This window comes from Dendrobates tinctorius, unplaced genomic scaffold (assembly GCF_039654945.1).
Source record: "Dendrobates tinctorius isolate UK_male_01 unplaced genomic scaffold, ASM3965494v1 ptg000150l, whole genome shotgun sequence".
NCBI lineage: Eukaryota > Metazoa > Chordata > Amphibia > Anura > Dendrobatidae > Dendrobates > Dendrobates tinctorius.
Genome location: NW_027361817.1, coordinates 1,528,512 through 1,552,367, shown reverse-complemented (window position 1 = coordinate 1,552,367; position 23,856 = coordinate 1,528,512). Strand labels below are relative to the sequence as shown.

Here is a 23,856-nt window from a genome sequence, read left to right as displayed (position 1 = left end):
AGCGGCATTTAACCAGCGCATCCGGCCGCGCGATCGGCAATGCGTGCATCGCTTACCCCTTCACGTGATCAGGGGTCAGCGATGCGTTGCCATAACAACCTGAGGTCTTATAGAGACCTCTATGGTTGTTGATGAGGCATTGCTATGAACACCACCCTGTGGTCAGCGCTCATAGCAGCTATTATTATTATTATACATTTATATAGCGCCATTTATTCCACCGCGCTTTACAGGGAAAAGGGGAAATATAGACAAGTACAATAAACATGTGCAAGACAAGGGACACACGAGTACAGGAGGAGAGAGGACCCTGCCCGTGAGGGCTCAGTCTACAGGGATGGGTGAGGATACACTATGAGAGGGTAGAGCTGGTTGTGCGGTGGTTCAGTAGACTGAGGATCATTGCAGGCTGTAGGCTTGTCGGAACAGGTGGGTCTTCAGGTTCTTCTTGAAGGTTTCCGTTGTTGGTGAGAGTCTGATGTGTTGCGGCAGAGAGTTTGAGTATAGGGGAAGCATGGGAGAAGTCTTGTATGCGGTTGTGGGAAGAAGAGATGAGGGGGGAGTAGAGAAGGAGCCCTTGAGAGGATCGAAGGTTGCGTGCGGGTAGGTACCGGGAGACCATGTTACAGATGTATGGAGCAGTCAGGTTGTGGATGGTTTTGTATGTCATGGTTAGGGTTTTGAACTGGAGCTACTGGACAATAGGAAGCCAGTGAAGGGACTCGCATAGGGGGAGGCAGAGTGTAGGATAGACTGGAGTGGTGCCAGAGTGCTGGAGGGGAGGCCAGAGAGTAGGAGGTTGCAGTAGTCTAGGCAGGAGATAAGGGCGTGCACTAGTGTTTTTGTGGTTTCATGGTTGAGGAATGCGTGGATCCGGGAAATATTTTTGAGTTTGAGGCAGCAGGAGGAGGCAAGGGCTTGGATATGGGGTTTGAAAGAGGGGGCAGAGTCGAGGATCACCCCAAGGCACCGAGCGTGCGGGACTGGGGAAAGAGATCAGCCATTGATATTGATGGATAGGTCTGGTGGAGGGGTAGAGTGAGATCAGGGAAAGATGATGAATTCTGTTTTGTCCATGTTCAGTTTGAGAAAGCGAGTAGAAAAGAAGGCTGAAATAGCAGACAGACATTGTGGGATTTTGGTCAGTAAGGAGGTGAGGTCAGGTCCAGATAGGTAGATCTGCGTGTCATAGGTATGATGAGATCCAGGTTAGGGCCAAGTCTGTGATGCCAAGAGCTGAGAATGTGCAGCAGGAGGGAATGGTCCACGGTGTCGAAGGCAGAAGACAGGAGAACAGAGTAGTGTCGCTTGCTCTTGGCGGTTAGTAGTTCGTAAGTGACTTTAGTTAGGGCAGTTTCAGTTGAGTGATGCTGTCGGAAGCCAGATTGTAACCGGTCAAGGAGGGAACAGGAGGAGAGGTGGGAGGACAGTTCGATATACATGCTGTCCCAGTAGTTTTGAGGCGTAAGGCAGAAGAGATATCGGGCGATGGTTAGACACAGAGGATGGGTCGAGGGAGGGCTTTTTGAGGATGGGTGTGATTGAGGCATGTTTGAAGGATGAGGGAAAGACACCATTTGTAAGTGAAAGGTTAAAGAGGTGTGTTAAAGTTGGGAGGAAGACTGTGGCAAAGTTAGGGATGAGGTGGGACGGTAGCGGGTCAAGCGCACAAGTGGTGAGGTGTGATCTTGACAGGAGGGTGGAGAGCTGATCTTCTGTCATGGTGGAGAAGCTGGTTTTGGAAGAACAGGGCTGAGCGGCTAAGAGGGAAATTGGGGGGCTGCTGACCAAAGCTTTCTCTGATCGTATCGATCTTCTGCTTAAAGAAGGAGGCAAAGTCTTCAGCAGAAATGAGAGGAGATGCTGTGGGACGGAGTAGAGAGTTGAAAGTGATGAAAAGCTGTTTAGGGTTGTGAGACAGTGAGGATATGAGGGATGCAAAGTAAGTTTGTTTTGCGGCAGAGAGCGTGTACTTGAAGCTGTCAAGGGACTGCTTGTATGCGTTGAAGTGCTCGGTAGAACGGGTTCTCTTCCATCTCCGCTCAGCGGCCCTGGAAACCTGTTTCAGTTCTTTGGTCAGGCTGGTCAGCCAGGGCTGCCTGTTGATTGTTCGAGTTTTACTCTGCGTGAGGGGAGCATCCGAGTCAAGTGTTGCTGTTATTGTGGTGTTATAAAAGGTGGCAGCAGCATCTGTGTCATGAAGTGAAGATATGTCTGTGAGAGGGAGAAGGGACTCGGAGAGTGATTGTAAATTGAGGTTTTTGAGATTTCTGCGAGGGTGAGCAAGTTTGTGGAGTGGGGGTTGTGCAGTCGGAGAGGAGCTATTCTGTAATTCTGCTACATATAGGCGATCTGCTCATCACCTATATGTAGCAGAGCCGATCCAAGTTGTGGCAGCTTTTAGCCTCCCATGGAGGCTATTGAAGCATGCCAAAATTTAAAAAAAAATATGAAAAAAATAAATATAAAAGTTTAAATCACCCCCCCCCCCCTTCACCCCATTTAAAATAAAACAAAAAAAAATTACTCATATTAGGTATCGCCGCATTCAGAATTGCCTGATCTATCAGTTAAAAAAAAGGATTAGCCCGATCGCTAAACGGGGCAGCAAGAATAAAAATCGAAACGCCAGAATGGCATTTCTTTGGTCGCCGTGACATTGCATTAAAATGCAATAACGGGCGATCAAATGATCGTATCTGCATATAAATGGTATCCTTAAAAACGTCAGCTCAGCGCACAAAAAATAAGCCCTCACCCAACCCAAGATTACGAAAATGGAGACGCTGCAGGTATTGGAAATTTTTTTTTTTAAGCAAATTTTGGAATTTTTTTTCACCACTTAGATAAAAGAGAACCTATACATGTTTGGTGTCTATGAACTCGTAATGACCTGGAGAATCATAATGGCAGGTCAGTTTTAGCATTTAGTGAACCTAGAAAAAAAAGCCCAAAAAAAAGCCCAACAAAAAAAAAAGTGTGCGATTGCACTTTTTTCACCGCACTTGGAATTTTTTTCCGGTTTTCTGTTACACGACATGCTAAAACCAATGATGTTGTGCAAAAGTACAACTTGTCCCGCAAAAAATAAGTCCTCACACGGCCATATTGATGGAAAAATAAAAAAGTTATGGCTCTGGGAAGAAGGGGAGTAAAAAATGAAAGTGCAAAACCGAAAAAAGCTTCGGTCATTAAGAGGTTAAAGTATGGCACTTCTAGGAAAGACCCCAACATACATTGCATACAAATGTGTCTCCCAAGTCTTAACATGTCCTAAAAATGCAAATTGTCCACAATAGGGGGATGTGCTGGCTAAGAAATAAAGCCCATTGTCTGGGAGCCTGAAGATCTTTAGTAATAAGTGTTTTATCATACAGACACTGTGTCTTTGTGGAAAATATTGCAGCATGCATCATCGAACTCGCTTACCTGGTCAAAAATTGAATGACATGAATTCTACTGAATGACATTTGCAAACAGGGTTTCTGAGGTTTATAGTCTAATATGAATGTCAGGGTTAGTGTTTTCTGGTATTTAGCCAGGTGACTTGGTGGCCATTGTGCTCCCACATAATCAGATTTTTATTCATAGTTGTAATATTAACCTCTTAAGGACAAAGGTATTCTGGACCTTGAGCGCACAGCAATTTTTTTTTTCTAATTGCTATGTTCCAGGAGCTGTTATTGTTTTATTGGCATTACTTTGAGGTTTATGTAATATATATTTTGAAATAAAACAAAAGTGCTACTGGCATGAAATTCTCACTAGATGTCGGTAACAACCCATCCAATCCACACAGGCAAAGAAATCAAACCTTAGATGTCCATAAATTATTTGTAATAATGAGAAATGACACAGGGAAAAAGTATGGAACACGTGAAGAAAGAGAAGTGAAAAAAGCCATGGAAAGTCATGACACCAGCAGAAATCTATCAGTAATTAGAAAGCAATCCTGCCACTTAGCGAAAAACAATATCGGCTGATTCAACGGTTGGCCTATAAAAAGGTGTCTCATTACTAAGGTGGCACACGGGAAACCTCTCATGATGGGTAAAACCACTGAGCTGTCTCATGACCTTCTCAATCTTGTTGTTGCTAAACATACTGATGGCATCGCTTAAAGATGAATGTCTAAGCTTCTGAAGGTTCCAGTGAGCACTGTTGAGGTCCTTAACCGGAAGTGGAAAAATATAATGCAAGATTTCAGACAAAGGAGTGAAAATAATTATCAGAAGATTTGTCCAAGAGCCAAGGACCACCTGTAGTAGAGAACTACAGAAACCTGCAATAGCAAGTACAGTTGTTTCAAAGAAAACTATAAATAATGCACTTATCCTCCATGGCCTGTGTCACGGTTCCTGGAGTGGACCCACTGGATCACGGGACCTAGTGGTCCCGGGCGAGCTAACCAGGTGGAACCGCCCCCTATACAGGGAGCGTTAGGAGCAGGCTCAGGGGTTAGGCACACTGCAATGGCTAGTACCAGGAAGCGACTCGTAGGAGACAGAGACCAAGGCGGCGCAGGTTGCGCACTGGGAAATGTGATGGAGATCAGGACAGAGCTGAGCGCGTACCAGGTAATGTACAGGAGACCTGTACAGAGCAGAGCGTGCACAGGGTAAAGTACAGGAGAGCAGGACAGAGCAGAAGCGTGTACTGGGTAATGTACAGGAGACCTGGACAGAGCAGAGCGCGCACAGGGTAAAGTACAGAAGACCAGGACAGAGCAAAGTACGCACAGGATAAGAGACCAGTACAGAGCAGAGCGTGTACTGGGTAATGTACGGGAGACCTGGACAGAGCAGAGCGGCGCACAGGATAAAGTACAGGAGACCAGGACAGAGCAGAGTACGCACAGGATAAAGTACAGGAGACCAGGACAGGGCAGAGCGTGTACCGGGTAATGTACGGGAGACCTGGACAGAGCAGAGCGAGCGCACAGTAAAGTACTGGAGATACAAGAGAAAACAAAGCATGCATCCTGGGGAGAGGGCTGGAATCTGACACACACCAGTACAGGGTATGCGCCCGAGTGAATCACCAGGCGCCGATGTGAGAGAGAGAGTGCCAGAAATACTGACGCCAGACACAGAGGAGGAGAGCATTTCCGGTTTGGGTCACCTGGAAACCAAACAAAGGAACTAAGCAAGCACGCGCCTGCAGCCTAAGGAGTCGCAGGCACGTACCGCGGTCGCCCCGGGAGATATGCAAGCCCGGAGGCACCCGACTTAACCCCACATCACCAGCGCGGGAGACCCATGGGGAGCGGCGGCAGTAAGACTCCACGTAAGACTCCATTCTTAAACAAAAAGCATGTTCATGGATGCTTACAGTTTGCTCAACAACATGTAGACAAGTATGTGAAATACTAGGAGAATATCGTCTGTTCAGATGAGAACAATACTAAACCCTTTGGATGCCATAAAACACACCATTTGAAGGCCAAAAGGCACTGCAAATTACAGCCAAAACACACTCCAACAGTGAGGATTGGATGTGGGAACATCATAGTGTGGAACTATTTTTCAGCATATGGCACTGGCAAACTTCATGTCATTGCAGGAAGCATGAATGGACAAATGTACTGAAACCTTCTTGAGGAAAATCTGCAGCCATCTACCAGGATGATGAAGGTAAAATGAGGGTGGACATTTTGACAAGTCAATGATTTCAAACACACAGCCAAGGAAACAATCAATTGGTCTCAAAGAAAATATTGCTGCTAGAATGTCCCAACCAATGGCCTGACCTAAATCAAATAGAAATTTTATGGAAGGAACTATAGCTCAGTTCATAGACGGAGCCCCACGGGACCTTCAGGATTTGAAGTGTGTTTGAGCATAAGGCTAAGTGTACACGTACCGGAACTCTCACGGAAATTACCGCGAGAATTCCGGAATTCCAGTCCGCGGGAAAATCGCATTTTAAATTCCCGTGATTTTCCCGCGGAAAAACTAGCATTTTGCAAGCGTATTTAGCTTGCAAAATGCTAGCGTTCTCCAAGCGATCTGTAGCATCGCTTGGAGAACTGATTGACAGGTTGGTCACACTCGTCAAACATAGTGTTTGACAAGTGTGACCAACTTTTTACTACTGAGGCCGCCTATGCGGCATCAATAGTAAAAGATAGAATGTAAAAAAAAAAAAAAAAAAATATTGTTGTTCTTACCCTCCGACATCCCGCGCATCCGTTCCCAGTAATCCTTTGCGAAAATGCCCGCGATGACGTCAGTTCTCGCGGGATCGCGACGTCTCGCGAATGACCGCGAGACTTCGCAATCCCGCGAGAACGGACACCATCGCGGGCATTTTCGCAAAGGACTACTGGGAACGAGAGCGTGAAGAGAAGCAGGAAGACTGCGTGGGACGTTGGAGGGTGAGAGTAACTATATTTTTTTATTTTTAAATTCTGTTTTTTACAGGGATATGGTACCCAAAGCCCGGAGGACAGTCTCCTCTCCTCCGGACCGTGGGTACCATCCGCAAATGTTCTGCTTACTTTCCGCATGGTGTGCACAGCCACATGCGGAAAGTAAGCGGAACAATGCATTCCTATGGGTGCGGGATCGCCGCGATTCCGCAAATTAATGAGCATGCTGCGGTTTTTACCGCGAAGCGATTCCGCCGCAGTAAAAACCCCAGCATTAGCACAGCATTGCGGAATCCCATAGGAATGCATGGGATGCTTATTTTTCGCGGAAACGCGAAAAAAACGCCACGTGTGAACTCAGCCTAAGAATGGGACAAAATCACGCTTGAGCAGTGCATGAGACTAGGTTTTCCATACAGGCCGTGTCTTCAAGCTGTCATCACCAACAAAGGCTTTTATAGGAAATATTAAATACATTTCAGTAAGCGTGTTCAATACTTTTTCCCTGTCATTTCTCTTTACTACAAATCATTTATGGAAATATGTGATTTGATTTCTTTGCCTGTGTGGATTGGATGGGTTGATACAGACATCTGGTGAGAATATCATGTCAATAGCACCTTTAAAAATATATTTACTTAGATAATTGTTGTCGGTTCCAGCTACTGGGGATCACACTGATCCTGAGACCAGAGTTCTGAAATACCCTGTTAGAATGGAGCCGTGGCTATGCAAGTGTGCCACTGCGGTACTCATAGTCTATGGGACTGCTACACCAGAATGACCTTTTATTGCATTGTTGTTATTGCTAATTGAAACTTATTAGTCCATTTTGCAGTGCTTTTTTCACGATCATTATACATAAGATAGTGAATACAGTGTATTTATAATTTTTACATACCAGTCTTAATGACAGGCATGGAGGAGTAAGATGCGCCAAATTCATTAAGAGGCACATTACACTCAAAGGGGTTCTCCGTGACTAGAAAAAAAAATAACTAAAGGAAATGTTATAAATAAATTCCTAAATATTTTAAACATAAAATCATATTAGTTCTGTCCAGTGAGCTATTTACTATAGAATTAAAATGGCTGCTGCATTGTTACCCTGACAGAAACCTGAACTAGAATGTTAGGGCAGGAGCCTCTGAGCATGTGTAATACTGTCCTTTTAGGAACACATGATGGACAGGTGTTGGGTGCAGCTTCTTCTTTCCTCAACACCCCTGGCATCTCCAGTATTAGATCAGATAGTAGACAGGTTGGACAGCAGTGTATGGTCTCTTCTTACCTCAGCACCCTTGGTATCTCGAGTAATAGATCAGATAGACAGGATGAACAGCAGTGTGAGCAGCCTCTTCTTACCTCAGCACCCCTGGCATCTCCAGTATTAGATCAGATAGTAGACAGGTTGGACAGCTGTGTATGGCCTCTTCTTACCTCAGCACCCTTGGTATCTCGAGTAATAGATCAGATAGACAGGATGAACAGCAGTGTGAGCAGCCTCTTCTTACCTCAACACCCCTAGCATCTCCAGTATTACAGTAGATCAGATAGTAGACAGGTTGGACAGGAGTGTGTGGCCTTTTCTTACCTCAGAGAAGCCCTGGTGTCTCCAGTATAAGATCAGACTATCCACTGGGAACACATATTCGTACATATGAAATAATGTGCTTCCTACTCCACATTCTCACAGGCATCTGTTCTAATATTCTATAACTGGTTTCTGCTAGTATAAGGTGTCAGCCATTTTACTTCTGTAGTGATTACCTCCCTTGAGGAAACTATTCTTTCGCTACTTACAGGTATTTAAGAATTTACTTATAATAATTATTTTAGTTACTTGTTTAATTTTTTTTTTTTGTTTTATTCTTGGATGGAAAACCCCTTCTGTAATGCTGTAGACAAGCCCCCGATGTAACCTGAAAGAGAAGGAAAAGGAGTTATATTATACTTACCGGGGGGGCAGTCTGGTCTTGGTACGATGTGTGTTGTGGTCCGGCGCCTCCCATCTTAATACAATGCCGTCCTTTTCTTTGCTGCCTGTCGTGGCTCCGGTGCAGGCGCACTGCTCTGCCCTGTTGTGGACAGAGCAGAATGCTGCAGTGCGCAGGTGCCGGACCTCTCCTTTTTCTTCTCTTTCAGGTTACATCGGGGGCTTATCTACAGCATTACAAAATGCTGTAGATAAGCCCTTGATGTCTGTGCCGGCAGCTCATAGTCGAAAAATGGGGTGACAGATTCCCTTTAATGAATTTGGCACATCATCTCGATGGAGTGCACTGAAGTAACCTTTCTGGAGAAAATCATGCCCATACTCTGCCCACTTCAGCATATCTGACTGGAACCAGCATGACGACGCAAAGAGATGCAAAGTTTTTGAACAACTTTGAGTTAGTCAAAAATTTCACAATTTTTCATAGTGTTTTGCACCAGAAAATTGGTGTAAACTGGGAATCCGGCCCATAGAGCAGATGTATGAAACTGTATAAGGGTATGTACCGACTTTTAAGTATTTGCAGGAAGTTTTTTCACCATTTCTGCATCTTTTGACAGGAAAAACGCTGCATAAAATAGCATGTTTTACACAACTGCAAATGTAAAAAACGCAAAGTTAAATTGATAAGACATTGGTTACTTAAAGAAGCTCTCCTTCGTTCAAAGTTTTTATCCTCTTGAAATATTACAGCCATCATATTTATATAGCACTGCGCACAGACAATTGCTCATTTTGCCTATCTACCCAATACATTTTTTTTGTTTCCATTAGGGCTATGACATCACTTGAATAAACTGACTAGCTGAATCCTAGGCTCTGTGTAGAAATACAAGGTCAATTTTCTCTGCATGAGTCATCAGTTACTGAAAAAGTCAATGGCAGGGGGGAGGGGAAGCACCTGGATCAGGAGTTCGGCTATGTGCCCATGTTGCAGAAATGATGCGAAATTGTCCGCAGGATTTCCGCAACTCCCCGCCGCGGGTAAAACACATGCGGAATTCCCATGCGTTTTGCAAGCGTTTTTAGCTTGCAGAATGTTTGCGCTTTTCCAAGCGATTTGTAGCATCGCTTGGAAAAGTGATTGACAGGCTGGTCACACTTGTCAAGTATAGCGCTTGACAAGTGTGACCAACTTTTTACTATTGATGCTGCCTCTGCAGCATCAGTAGTAAAAGATAGGATGTTAAAAATAATAAAAAATATGGATATACTCACCTCCTGTTGGCCCCCAATCTCCTCAGCGGTGCTCCCGGTCCTCAGCGGCGCTGCCGGCAAGTTTCGTTCGCAGTGATTCATTGCAAGAATGACCTCTGATGACGTAGCGGTCACGCGACCGCAATGTTACAAAGGTCATTTTGGCGCGAAGCACGCCTGGGAACAAAGCCGCGTGCACCGCTGAGGATCAGGAGGACGCCGGGGGCAGACAGAGGGTAAGTACATCCCTATTTTTTATTTTAATTCTATTTTTAACAGGAATATGGTACCCAGGGCATGGAGGAGAGTCTCCTCTCCTCCAGACCCTGGGTACCATCCGCACATGGCTATGCTCACCATGCGTAAAGTCAGTGCTTCAGTGCAATCCTATGGCGTCGGAATCGCCGCTATTCTGCCAAATTGATGAGCATGCTGCGGATTTTTCCGCAATGCAATTCAGCAGCAGAAAAATCTGCAGCATGGGCACAGCAACTGTGGAATCCTATGGGATTGCATGGGATGCGTTTTACCTAGCGTTTTTTAAGCGTTTCCGCAGCGGCAACTCTTAAAAAACGCAATGTGGGCACACAGCCTTAGAGAGGAATCATTTCTGCAGGGACAAGGTACTTCATGTTTCTACATAGAGCGCAGAAGAATTAACTGGGTAGAAAGGCAAAATGAGCAATTGTAAGTACACAGTGTTGTATAATATGATGAACAAGACTATTAAGATTGAAATCAAGGTCCCAGAAATTCATCCAAAAAAACGTAAGACCCTCCTACTATTTACAAAACTTTATTTTAATACATTAAAAGGCGGGGCTAAATAATGGCATTGCAGAGAGTGGAGTGGACTCTGGGGCTAGCCCTATAGCATTCTCACCCACTTTCTCTACCTTGCCACAAAGGTCGGCTCTCCATCTCTGACCCTATTATGCCCTAAATGTAAACACCAAAAAATGTGTGGTGAGGTGTCAATATTCAAGAAAATAACAATAATATCAATATATAAATTTTTTTTACGTCTTTAAAAAAAAAAAAGTAATCTGTTAGATAGTTAACCCCTTTCCGACACTGGGCGTAGTAGTACGCCCATGCCAAACTTCCCCTGTTTGGTGCGGGCTCCGACGCTGAGCCCTCACCTTTCCGGGCACATGACAGCTGATCTGTACAGCTGACATGTGGTCGCAACAGCCGCGGTTGGAATCTCGGCTGTTAACTAGTTAAATACCTCTGTCAATCTCTGACAGTGGCGTTTAACTCGTGCTTATAGGAAGCGTGTTGCGAATCCCTCCCCTTCTGTGAACGCGTCACATGATCGTGGGTCACTGATGGGGTCGGCATGACAACCAGAGGTGTGTAGTAGACCTCTATGGTTGTCTTTGCCAGATTGCTATGAGCTCCGCCCCGTGATCGGCGCTCATAGCAAGTGATCATTTCTGCTACAGAACAGGTGATCTGATCATCAACTGTTTGTAGCAGAGGCGATTAAAGTACTGCAGCTTCTAGTCTCCCATGGAAACTATTGAAGCATGCAAAAAGTTAAAAATAATTTAAAAAAAAAAAAAATATAAGGGTGTGTGCACACGCTTGCGGATTCTGCTGCGGATCCGCAGCGGTTTTGGCCCTGTGGATCCGCAGCAGAATTAGCTGCGTTGTGCAGTACCATTATATCCTATGGAAACTGCAGTGCAGACGGTGCGGAATTTTCCATGTGGTTTTTGCTGAGGTTTCCAATCCGCAGAAGGAATTGACATGTCATTCTTTTCTGCGGATTCCTAAGCGGTTTGCCATCTCCTCCATTGTAGAGATGATAAACCGCAGGTCTTTTGACCTGCGGATTTACCTGCTGATTTTGCAAAATCCGCAGACCAATCTGCAGCGTGTGCACGTACCCTAAAAGTTCAAATCACCCTCCTTTCACCCCATTTAAAATAAAATGGTAAAAAAGAATTCAAATATACACATATTTGGTATCGCTGCGTTCAGAATCGCCCGATCTATCAATGTAAAAAAAAATTAACCCAATCTTTAAATGGCGTAATGAGAAAAAAATTGAAAACGGCAGAATTTTTTTTTGGTCACCGTTACATTGCAATAAAATGCAATAATGGGCGATCACAAGATTGTATCTACACCAACATGGTATCAATAAAAACATCAGCTCGGCTTGCAAAAAATAAGCCCTCACCCAACCCCGGATCACGAAACATAGAGACACTACAGGTCTCAATAACACCTTTTTGTTTTGTTTTTTTGTTGTTTTTTTTTTTTAACAAATTTTGGAATTTTTTTTTTTTATACCACTTAAATAAAAAAGCACCTAGACATGTCTGGTGTCTGTGAACTCGTAATGACCTGGAGAATCATAATGGCAGGTCAGTTTTAACATTTAGTGAACATGGTAAAAAAAAAACTACTGTGAAATTGCCCTTTTGCAATTTCACTGTTCTTGGTTGGAATTTTTTTCCTGTTTTCCAGTACACGATATGTTAAAATCAATGGTGTTGTTCAAAAGTATAACTTGTCCTGCAAAAATGTTCCGCCATAGTGACCAAAAAATAAAAACAATATGGCTCTGGGAAGAAGGGGAGCAAAAAACAGAAATTCAAAATCTGAAATAACCCTGGCCGTTAAGGGGTTAAAGCATCAGTGCAGCAGTTATGTCACTCTATCGGACTAGAAGACGCACTTTTTTCCCCGAAATTTGAGGGGGAAATGGGGGTTGCGTCTTATAATGCAGATATACCTTACCGGTCGCGGTGGAGCAGGGTTGCTGCTGGAGAAGGAAAGGGTGGCGCTTTGCCGCAGGCTGGGATGAAGGGGTGTTCCGACGTGCGCCGCTGTGGGTGACAATGGCGGGGGGAGGGGGGCTCCGCCAGCATTTTCTGAAAGCCCAGAACCCCCGGCATATCCATTATTGCGATACGGTGGTCTCTGGGGAAAATTGCAGGCAGGGGTGGCGCATGTTCTGATTGAAATCTCGGCAACGAGATCTTGCCCCAAGATCTTGGTGCCGAGATCTCAATCTGAGCGATGCGGTGGCCTCTGGTAAAATGGCCGGCGGGGACGGTGCATGCTCAGATTGAGAACTCGGCAATGAGATCTCGTCCCGTTTTCCGTAGACTGCATCATCGCAGTAATGGATATGCGGGGGGGCTCTGGGCTTTCAAAAAATGCCAGCGGAGCCACCCCCGCACCCCAGAACACCGCAGCTATTTCTCTATCGCCTTATTGGGGGACACAGAAACCATGGGTGTATGCTGCTGCCACTAGGAGGCTGACACTATGCAGAAAAAAAGTTAGCTCCTCCTCTGCAGTGTACACCCCACCGACAGGAAGTAGGATGTTCAGTTTAGCTTAGTGTCAGTAGGAGGTGGACACGGGTCTTTCATTAGACCCCTATCTACCTCAATGTGCGTCGTTCCTTTTCAGGTACAGAAGGGATATAGAGTGAATAGTCACATCTGTACTCCCACAAGAGACTAGGAGTACGGCGTGTACTGCCACCCCGTATCCTCTTACGTCTAGCCGGCAGGACCCAGACCCCTAGCACAGAAGCGTGCTTAGGTGAGGCAGACCCGGTCCTGGCCCTTCGTCTCCCACCTACTCGCCCACCAGAGCCTGTTTGTTGGATGAGACGTGACGTCCTGAAACCTTTTTCCGGACGTCGGACACCACAGGGAGAAAAGGTACCATTTTTTCCTAGGAAAGAACTTCGCATAAGAAGATGGGATAAAGAAGAGGAAACCCCTTTTAGTCTTGGCCGGCTTAATCGGGCCTAGTCCTCCCCTCATCTGGCCGCTCTCCTGCCGCACATGTGAAGAGCTCATCTCCTGCCGGCAGATCACTTCAGGCTTCCCCCAGCTCGTACCCTATTCAGCAGAATAGGTGATGGTGGGCAGCAGCCAGCTCCCCTCAGCGCGGGGCTCATGCCCCGCCACTTCCCCCCGCACCTGACCTTTCCGGTAGGATTCAGGGGATAGCTCCAGGTTTTTCGGGCCTCCGCGCCCCCCCCCCCTTCGTCGGCGGTCTCCTGTGTCTAATCTAGGCCCCGGCTTCAGTTGCGGCCTAGTCTTTGGTAGCTCCGCCCCCCCGTTCTCGTATCCGGCGGGCTTTTTTCCCGCCCGTCTCTCTTCAGCTCCCGGCGCAAACTCCGCCCTATGTCTGGCTACCTTGCGGCGCACAGAGAAGACACATCGCCGCCATCTACCTGCTGTAATGATTCCTGCGCACCGATAATGATTTCTGCCTGCGGTCAGCGCGGGCCTTGTCACCGCAAGTCCCTTACAGTAAAATGTAAGCAGCCCCACGCTATCGGCAGGTCCAGAGATGTGGCAGATTATCCTACTTTGGTATTGGCTCCTCTGCTATGCGTTATAGTGATACAGTTTCTCGGGTATTAGATCCTGTAGAGCACAACAGTAATTGGCGTAATAAGTTCTCCTGGGCCGTACAATCAATAGTGGCTCTAGCGTTACAGTGCCCAGTTACTCACGTAATGATATTCCGGAGCCTTACAGTCCCTGATGTAATAGTACTCTGCAGTCGTAATACTACTCTGCAGCCATACAGTCACATAATGGTACTTTGCAGCCGCACAGTTACTGACGTATTGATACTCAGAAGCGTTTCAGGCACAGACGTAATAGTATTCTGCAGCCATTCAGTCACGTAATGGTTCTCTGCAGCCGAACAGTTACTGATGTAATGATACTTGGGAGCGTTACAGTCTCTGACGTAATAGTGCTCTGCAGCCATACAGTCTCGTATTGGTACTTTGCAGCAGCAGAGTTACTGACGTATTGGTACTCAGGAGCGTTACATGCACAGACGTAATAGTACTCTGCAGCCATTCAGTCACGTAATGGTTCTCTGCAGCCGAACAGTTACTGATGTAATGATACTCGGGAGCGTTACAGTCACTGACGTAATAGTACTCTGCAGCCATACAGTCTCGCAATGGTACTCTGCAGTCGCACAGTTTGACGGAAATGGTACTCTGAGCCGTATAGTCACAGGCTTAAGAGTACCCTGGAGCCGCACAGTCACTGACGTACAGTCATATGTAAAAGTTTGGGCACCCCTATTAATGTTAACCTTTTTTCTTAATAGCAATTTTGGTTTTTGCAACAGGTATTTCAGTTTCATATATCTAATAACTGATGGACTCAGTTATATTTCTGGATTCAAATGAGGTTTATTGTACTAACAGAAAATGTGCAATCTGCATTTAAACAAAATTTGACCAGTGCAAAAGTATGGGCACCCTTATCATTTTCTTGATTTGAACACTCCTAACTACTTTTTACTGACTTCCTGAAGCACTAAATTGGTTTTGTAACCTCATTGAGCTTTGAACTTCATAGCCAGGTGTATCAAATCATGAGAAAAGGTATTTAAAGTGGCCACTTGCAAGTAGTTCTCCTATTTGATTCTCCTATGAAAACTGGCATCATGGGCTCCTCAAAACAACTCTCAAATGATCTGAAAACAAAGATTATTCAACATAGCTTTTCAGGGGAAGGATACAAAAAGTTGTCTCAGAGATTTAACCTGTCAGTTTCCACTGTGAGGAACATAGTAAGGAAATGGAAGAACACAGGTACAGTTCTTGTTAAGCCCAGAAGTGGCAGGCCAAGAAAAATATCAGAAAGGCAGAGAAGAAGAATGGTGAGAACAGTCAAGGACAATCCACAGACCACCTCCAAAGACCTGCAGCATCATCTTGCTGCAGATGGTGTCACTGTGCATCGGTCAACAATACAGCGCACTTTGCACAAGGAGAAGCTGTATGGGAGAGTGATGCGAAAGAAGCCGTTTCTGCAAGCACGCCACAAACAGAGTCGCCTGAGGTATGCAAAAGCACATTTGGACAAGCCAGTTACATTTTGGAAGAAGGTCCTGTGGACTGATGAAACAAAGATTGAGTTGCTTGGTTATACAAAAAGGCGTTATGCATGCGCTGTATTGTTGACCGATGCACAGTGACACCATCTGCAGCAAGATGATGCTGCAGGTCTTTGGAGGTGGTCTGTGGATTGTCCTTGACTGTTCTCACCATTCTTCTTCTCTGCCTTTCTGATATTTTTCTTGGCCTGCCACTTCTGGGCTTAACAAGAACTGTACCTGTGTTCTTCCATTTCCTTACTATGTTCCTCACAGTGGAAACTGACAGGTTAAATCTCTGAGACAACTTTTTGTATCCTTCCCCTGAAAAGCTATGTTGAATAATCTTTGTTTTCAGATCATTTGAGAGTTGTTTTGAGGAGCCCATGATGCCACTCTTCATAGGAGAATCAAATAGGAGAACTACTTGCAAGTGGCCACTTTAAATACCTTTTCTCATGATTTGATACACCTGGCTATGAAGTTCAAAGCTCAATGAGGTTACAAAACCAATTTAGTGCTTCAGGAAGTCAGTAAAAAGTAGTTAGGAGTGTTCAAATCAAGAAAATGATAAGGGTGCCCATACTTTTGCACCGGTCAAATTTTGTTTAAATGCAGATTGCACATTTTCTGTTAGTACAATAAACCTCATTTGAATCCAGAAATATAACTGAGTCCATCAGTTATTAGATATATGAAACTGAAATAGCTGTTGCAAAAACCAAAATTGTTATAAAGAAAAAAGGTTAACATTAATAGGGGTGCCCAAACTTTTACATATGACTGTAATAGTACCCTGGTGCCGTACAGTCACAGACGTAAGGGTAATATGAAACCGTACAGTGCTCTGAAGCCGTTCAGTCACTGTCTTATTAGTTACCTATAACCGGTAATAATCTACAGCAGTGCAATCCTGGTTCAATAATAATCCAGAGCCGTACATTCACTGGAATGATAGGCAGACACACATAGGGATGCTGGTGCCCCGGCATAACAACTGCGTCCATATCCCCTGCACCCAGGCATTAGTCCTTCATTTTCCTGCCCTCCGGACGTTGACTTTGCTCTGCTCTAAGCAGTATAAAGGCCTGCCTCTACCCCTTCACGTCTGCTGTGTTTGGGCCGGACTTTCAGCTTCATACAAGTCCGTGTTACCCTGCAATTGTCTGCTGTGCGTCAGTGTAGTAAGATGCTGACCACAACCAGCAGATCCAGAGGTTGCGACCAAGGCGCACAACAGAGAGTAGAGTTTAGTCTCCCTCTGATTCTAGGCCTACTGTTCTACAGTCAAAAGAACGGACTGGTCAAGTTATACCTCAGGACAGTCTTCGTGGTGCGGCACACTACACGTATTACTGTTATTCTGCCTAATGTCATCAGGTATTCAGGCCTAGACCGCATCCCAGAGGCTGTGATTCTGCCTAATGTCGTCAGGTATTCAGACCATCACGCAACAAAAATTGGCTCTTTCCTATACCCTTGTTCGGGTTCTCTCTCAAGATAATAGGGGCAGATTGCAGCTGGGTGCTATCCGCTACCAAGGCTTCAGACGCACCATCTACCAGGTACAGTGGTTGAAAGTGCTGTGCTTCAGGGGAGACGTGGCTTCGCTGACCGCTGCAGTGGTACTGGTGTTCTGTACCATATTCAGGTAAGTCAGACGCTCCAGCCTTCAGGTTCTTCGCGTCCCATTGCAGCAGTGTTCGGTTCCTATCGAGCACATGCATACACCTCTTCCAGACGTGTTTGTTCGATACTTGCCGTCTTTCCGGTAACTCAACCATACCCGAGGTTGATCGGCTACACCGGTCCGGCTCTTCTCTCCTATTGTCAGGTGAGTCAAAGGCGCCTTCTCTCGCGCCCCTCAGGGTCTTTTACAACTTCTGCCTAAGCTCCTGTCTAATCACCACTCTGGAAGGTGACGGTATGTATTACTTCTGGTGGACTGCAGCTGCGGTACAGACGGCTTTCAGGTGAGTCAAGGACACCTGTCATCTACATATTCCATAGCCTATAACATCTGTGGGTTGTTATCAGTTAAAATTTAGGCCCTACCGCGTACAGGCGGAGCGGATCTCGGCAGCAGCATAAGTAGATACTCCACCTTCAGGTAGGTTAGACACTCTTGTGTCCGGTACGGATCGTCGCAGTTTACTGCGGCATGCTTTTGACTCTAAGTGTGAATTGCTCCGCAGGAGTTTTGTCCACACGTTCTGATTATTCTTTTCCTAACTACTCAATTGGTCAGTTTACAGTACTATCCGCAGGCCATCTTTACTGCCTGGTGTGTTATACTTATTAATGATTGGCCAATAGTACCTTTTAGGGTCTGGTATATACTGAGGGCCTTGAGCTACCACAATACTTGAGCCCCTTATTGTCGATACTTACCTATCCTTTTTTACAGACACCCGGATAAAACCTACCGCAGCTCAGAGATGGGACTTCCAACCGTGACGGGAACAAGTATCCCACCTCAGACAGGAAGGGGATCTGACTCTGCGCAAGCATCAGACAGGGTAGAAACCTGATCCAGTCCGGGATCTAATAGAGAATCTAGTGATAACGAGTTTCTCCCTTCCGCTGGAACCGTATCCTTTTACTGTTATTCTCTGGTGCGTGTTATCCTAGACTCCGCAAACGGGTCTACGCACTGCAATTCCTTCCCGGTTCCAGAGGACCAAGCATGGATTTGGTCATTTACATCGTCAGACGGATTCATCTTCCTTTCATCAGCCTAGTTGTCTTCTAGTGTATAAGTGATCTACCTAGAGCAAGCTTTCTTTGCAGTTGACATACTCCATATTTTTTTCAGGGACTTTCCTTGCTACACTGTTCATTTTTTTTCTTTTGATCTCAGTCTGCAGAACTGACTTCAGCCGTTTCTAAACAAAGGGACTCCTCAATACATCTTTTCATTCCGGAGAGTTTCGCAGAGTTCACTACGTCTGCGACTACAAGCCCTCCGGTTCCAGTTACCTCCACTACGGGTCTTCCTCCCCTAGACAGGCATCCCTCAGGGATACCAACGGCAAGCTCACACAGCAGTTGCCAAGCTCAACCTTGGAAGCACCCGCCGCTATATCTTAGCCCCATCTCCACCGGGTTGCAAAGTTCTATATTCGAGTGGCCGAGTTTGCTCATCAGAGCATTCTCTCTGGAGACCGGTTGGAAGAATTGACCGTTCTCTCTGTCCAAAAACCTTTTTTCTTGCATTGAGGACATGGTTTTACACCTTCCCGAGTCCATCAGACTCGTTCTCATCTAAGGATCCCTTTTTGGCTTACGGTTTCACAAAGGAAATTATCCCCAAAGATGTCCCTCGCCAACTTACCGTTCCTTCGGTTTGGCTCCTCCAGACCAAATGTTTAAGTAGGCCTCCAGAAGGGTGAGCTGACCCCTTTCCTCGTGCTAACCTCGTTGTTCTGCAGTGCATTTCCTCAACATGGCTCGCTGAGGATCTAGGATTGAGTCCATCCTTGTTTTTTGGTCAGGAAAATACTTCTGCGTTCAGCATTCGCCTTCTGAGAAACGCAAGATTTTTACTTTGCTCCATGAAACCTTTATCCAGGCCCTGATTTATTCAGAACTTCGGAAATTTCGGTTTTGTTTGTTTTTCAAAACAGACAGGTTCATTATCTTCTTGTTCATTTGGTAGCCTTCCCTTTCAGACTTTCAACTACTCCTGAGGTCTCAGAGAGTTTGTAGCAGCTGTGGTGTGCTTCCGGTGGATCAATGATTCAGTGTCCTCGGACTTACCCTTCATGATGCTCTCTCATCAGGCTATCTAGCCAGAGCAACGGTTCTTATCAGGTTTGGACTTGAAGCGTAGAGGTCTTCCGACCTCCTGGTCAGCGGCTGATCGCTGAATCCGGTTGGCATGGTGAGATCACCTGGTCAGGAAAGACTGCGTTCCTCCGAATATGACACACCCTGCCCGGGCAGTGTTTGTCCTCCTGGCGGTGCTCTTTCGGTCTTCGCCCGACACCTCTACAGAGGATATGTCCTCCATAGGCCCACGAGGCTTTTCAGAGCCCATGCCGAGCTTAAAAAGATCTTGCAGGTGGACCTGGCAAGGGACGATGGCGAGTCCCTCGTCCTGATGGGAGTTGTCCGCTGTTCCCTCCCCTTGGGGACTGCTTTGGGACGTCCCATGGTTTCTGTGTCCCCCAATAAGGCGATAGAGAAAACAGGATTTTTAGTTGCTTACCGTAAAATCTGTTTCTCTGAGCCTTCATTGGGGGACACAGCTCCCTCCCAAGTTGAACAGCCTTTTACTGTATTATAGTGTTACAGTTTGAGTTTGTGTTTTCTGTGGTTTCTGTCTCATTCACAGATTGCTTCTCCTACTGCTTTCTTACTAACTGAACATCCTACTTCCTGTCGGAGGGGTGTACACTGCGGAGGAGGAGCTAACTTTTTTTCTGCATAGTGTCAGCCTCCTAGTGGCAGCAGCATACACCCATGGTTTCTGTGTCCCCCAATGAAGGCTCAGAGAAACAGATTTTACGGTAAGCAACTAAAAATCCTGTTTTTCACCCGCCGCTGCACACATCGGAACACCGCCTCATCCCAGCCTGCATCAATGCGCCACTCCTGCCGCCTCTAGCAGCGACCCTGGGGCTCCACTTCACCGCATCCACCACCCCCAGTAAGCAATAAGATGGATTATATGAAGCACCAACATTTTAATTTAAAAAAGGTGTTTTTTTTTCTTCCTATTTTTCTCCTCAAAATTTGGGGTGCGTCTTATAATCCGCAAAATACGGTATATAAGCCAGATCAGTTGACAAAATAGTTTTTCTTATTAGAGTAGAAGCAATATAAACTAGAATAGATACAGGCTTACAGTGACCAAATAACACCAGAATATATTAAAAAAAAAAAATTGTTAGTATATCAGAAAAATATAATGCAAGTCCTTAAAGGGAACCTGTCACCTGTTTTGGCCGCTATAAGCTGCGGCCGCTGCCTTTCAGGGCTTATCTACAGCAAATTCCTGCAGTGCGCAGGCGCTGGGCAGATCTGACCTTCCCTTGCGCATTGCAGTACTTTGCTCTGCCCTCAACAGGGCAGAGAAGTACGCCTGCGCAGGAATGTGATGCTGGGGAGCGGTGAAGCAAGCAGGAGGGTGGCATCGCAAGAAGATGGGAGGTGCCGGACATGCGACACCCATCGGACCGGACTGCCCCCCAGGTGAGTATAATAAAACCTATTTTTCTTATCTTTCAATTCAGACCAGAGGCTTATCTACAGCATTATAGAATGCTGTAGACAAGCCCTGAAAGGCGGTGGCCGCAGCTTATAGCAGCCAAAACAGGTGACAGGTTCCCTTTAATAAAAGGCATCTCCCATAGGCCTAAATAATGGCCAGAAGTTTTATAGATAACAGGATAACCACAGATATAGCAATACATATGAAAGAAGATTAGCATCATAGGTATCCCCTATAATGTAGATTGTATAGACTGACCATTAGAGGCATAATGGGTACAGATAACAGCATGGTCGGCATGTCCATATATTCAGAGTAAATGTAATTCTCTCGTCTGGATCCAAACGAAAGTTGATTGTAGACAGGAAAGAAGAAAAGTTCCAGCTTCCAGGATAATAAATTTTATTTCAAAATGTAGATATAAAATTCTATACACAGCTTTCTCCCCATATGCAAATGGATGTGTGTCGGGCACTGAATCAGCTCAATGGGCTCATGTCCAAATACCTGAGCCGCTTTCTTGTTTCTGTCCTCTAACTGAGTTAGAGACATATTAGTATTTCTGTAATCGTGCCCCAACAAAACACATCCAAATAATTTCAAATATGAAGCAGAAAATATGCAAGAGGACAGAAACAAGAAAGCGGCTCAGGTATTTGGAAATGAGCCCATTGAGCTGATTCAGTGCCCGACACACATCCATTTGCATATGGGGAGAAAGCTGTGTATGGAATTTTATATCTACATTTTGGAATAAAATTTATTATCCTGGAAGCTGGAACTTTTCTTCATTTCTGTCTAAATGCAATGATACTTATTGTGTGTAACTGTAAAAACCTGATACATGAACCATAATTCCCAACGCTTTTCTCCCATCTTAGGCTGGTTTCACATTCGCGCTTTTTAAGCGCACGCACGGCCGGGGGTAGCTCCGCCCCCGAGCCGGCTCTCTGCCCGGCGTGCCCGCCCCTTCCTTGTAGCGCCGCCTCCTAGCGCACAGCGGCGCCTGCGATCGGCGCACCCTATCTTTAGCATAGGGTGCGCAGATCGTGCGCAGGCCGTGCGCTAGTTGCGCTTTGACCTGCGCTGCGCACTTTTGACGGTGCGCCGTGCGCGCCAAAATCAAACTTTTCGGATTTTGGCGCGCACGGCGCATCGTCAAAAGTGCGCAGCGCAGGTCAAAGTGCAACTAGCGCACGGCCTGCGCACGATCTGCGCACCCTATGCTAAGGATAGGGTGCGCCGATCGCAGGCGCCGCTGTGCGCTAGGAGGCGGCGCTACAAGCAAGGGGCGGGCACGCCGGGCAGAGAGCCGGCTCGGGGGCGGAGCTACCCCCGGCCGTGCGTGCGCTTAAAAAGCGCGAATGTGAAACCAGCCTTATTCTCGGGGTTCATCAGGGGAAAGGTTTTACACCAATGGTAGCTTATGTTGCTTCTACTCTAATAAGAAAAAACTAACTTGGCCCGTGCGAAATTTTCGCACATTGGTCGTCGGGGGCACAGGCAATTTCAGAAAAAGCAAGCTGGTGAAATATAAATGTATTTTATGAGCTGATGAACACAGACAGGTATGTATATATGTAGATTGGTAATGAAATAAATTGTTTTGATAAGTAGAGGCCAAAAAATGTTTTCTGGTTGAGGTGCCACCTGCAGGTCATTGTGTCTTTCTGCAGGTTTATGAAAATGAATGTTTAAACTGTATTTAGTGATAAAATCGTGGATGTGTGCTTTGTTTGGCTCTTTTCTTGCTTAAGGGAGCAAGTTTACCTTTCAAATGGTGTATCGTGTGTGTGTGGGGCGAAGTAATCAGCGAAAAAGCAGTGCATGTATACAAATGTGTTGGTAGTGTGCTTTGAGGTACTGTGGTGCCACCTGCAGGTAATTTTTCCTTACTGCAGGTTTATGAAAATGAATGTTTAAACTGTATTTTGTGATCAAATTGTGGCTGTTTGGTTTGTTTGACTGTTTTCTTGATGAAGGGGCAAGTTTACCTGTCAAATGGTGTATTATTTGTGTGTGTGTGGGTGGAGTATGAACGGGGGATACAAAGGAATCACCGAAAAACAGTGCTTAGAAATAATAGAATCTATATTTTGTCAACTGATCTGGCCTATATCTCAAAAGTGTGACATAAGTGCTCCTCTGATGCTTTAACCATCTAATTGATGGCCATTTTTGCCCCTTGAACATTTTTATATATTGGTATTATTTTCATGAATATTGGCACTATGTAATATGATGACTGCAATATGTTAAGAGGACAACAAATTGTGATGGGAGTGCTTTATCACATTGATAGGTCATTGAGTTGGTAGTGGAAGAAGTATGGCACCATCGTTTGTGCTGCAGGGGTGCCAATGGGCTGCCAAAGGGAGAGATCTCCCTGCGGAATCACACAGTGGATGCTTGGTGGAGCTGAGGTCATTTTATCTTTAAATTTTCTCAATGCAAGTTTGAGGCTCAAAAAGATGCTAAGAGAGCCTTCTCTGTCTCATCCACTTACATTGAGAGAATAACCGACCCGCAGCATAGTGATCCGGCAGGTCACAGATGTGTTTACATTGCACCAGTGTGTCTATGAGATGTGAGAGTAGACTGTATTCCAGCGAGTATGTTACTACCTTCAGGACACATATGATACCTAACAAAGGGGCAAAAGAAAGGAAAAATAAAAAAAATCGGTGGTGTTTAACCCTTTCACTACCTTGCGATTTTTAACCCTTTCACTACCTTGCGATTTTCAGTTTTTGCTCCCCCCCCTTCTTTCCAGAGCCATAGTTTTTTTTTTTTCCCCCCCCCCCTCAATATGGCCATGTGAGGTCTTGTTTTTTGTGGGATGTATTGTACTTTTAAATGACTCCATTGATTTTTACCATATCGTGTACTGGAAAATGTGGAGAAAAATTACAAGTGCTAATTGCCAAAAAAAATGCAATTCCACAATTTTTTGTTGTTTTTATTTACCGTGTTCATTAAATGCAAAAACTGACCCACCATTGTGATTCTCCAGGCCATTACAAGTTCACAAATACCAAACATATAAGGGTTCTTCTTTTATTTAAGCTGTGAAAAAAACAAAAACAAAGTTTGTTACGAAAAAAAAATGGCCCCATTTTCCAAGACCTGTAGCATTTCAATTTTTCGGGATCTGGGGCTGGGTGAGGGCTTAATTTTTTGTGTGCCGAG

At 45.5% G+C, this 23,856-nt stretch overlaps 1 protein-coding gene across 2 annotated transcripts in view; it reads left to right on the top strand.

Moving 5' to 3' along the window:
* LUC7L (LUC7 like) overlaps positions 1-23,856 on the top strand; it is a 53,185-nt gene that overhangs the window by 14,493 nt on the left and 14,836 nt on the right. The window lies entirely within an intron of this gene.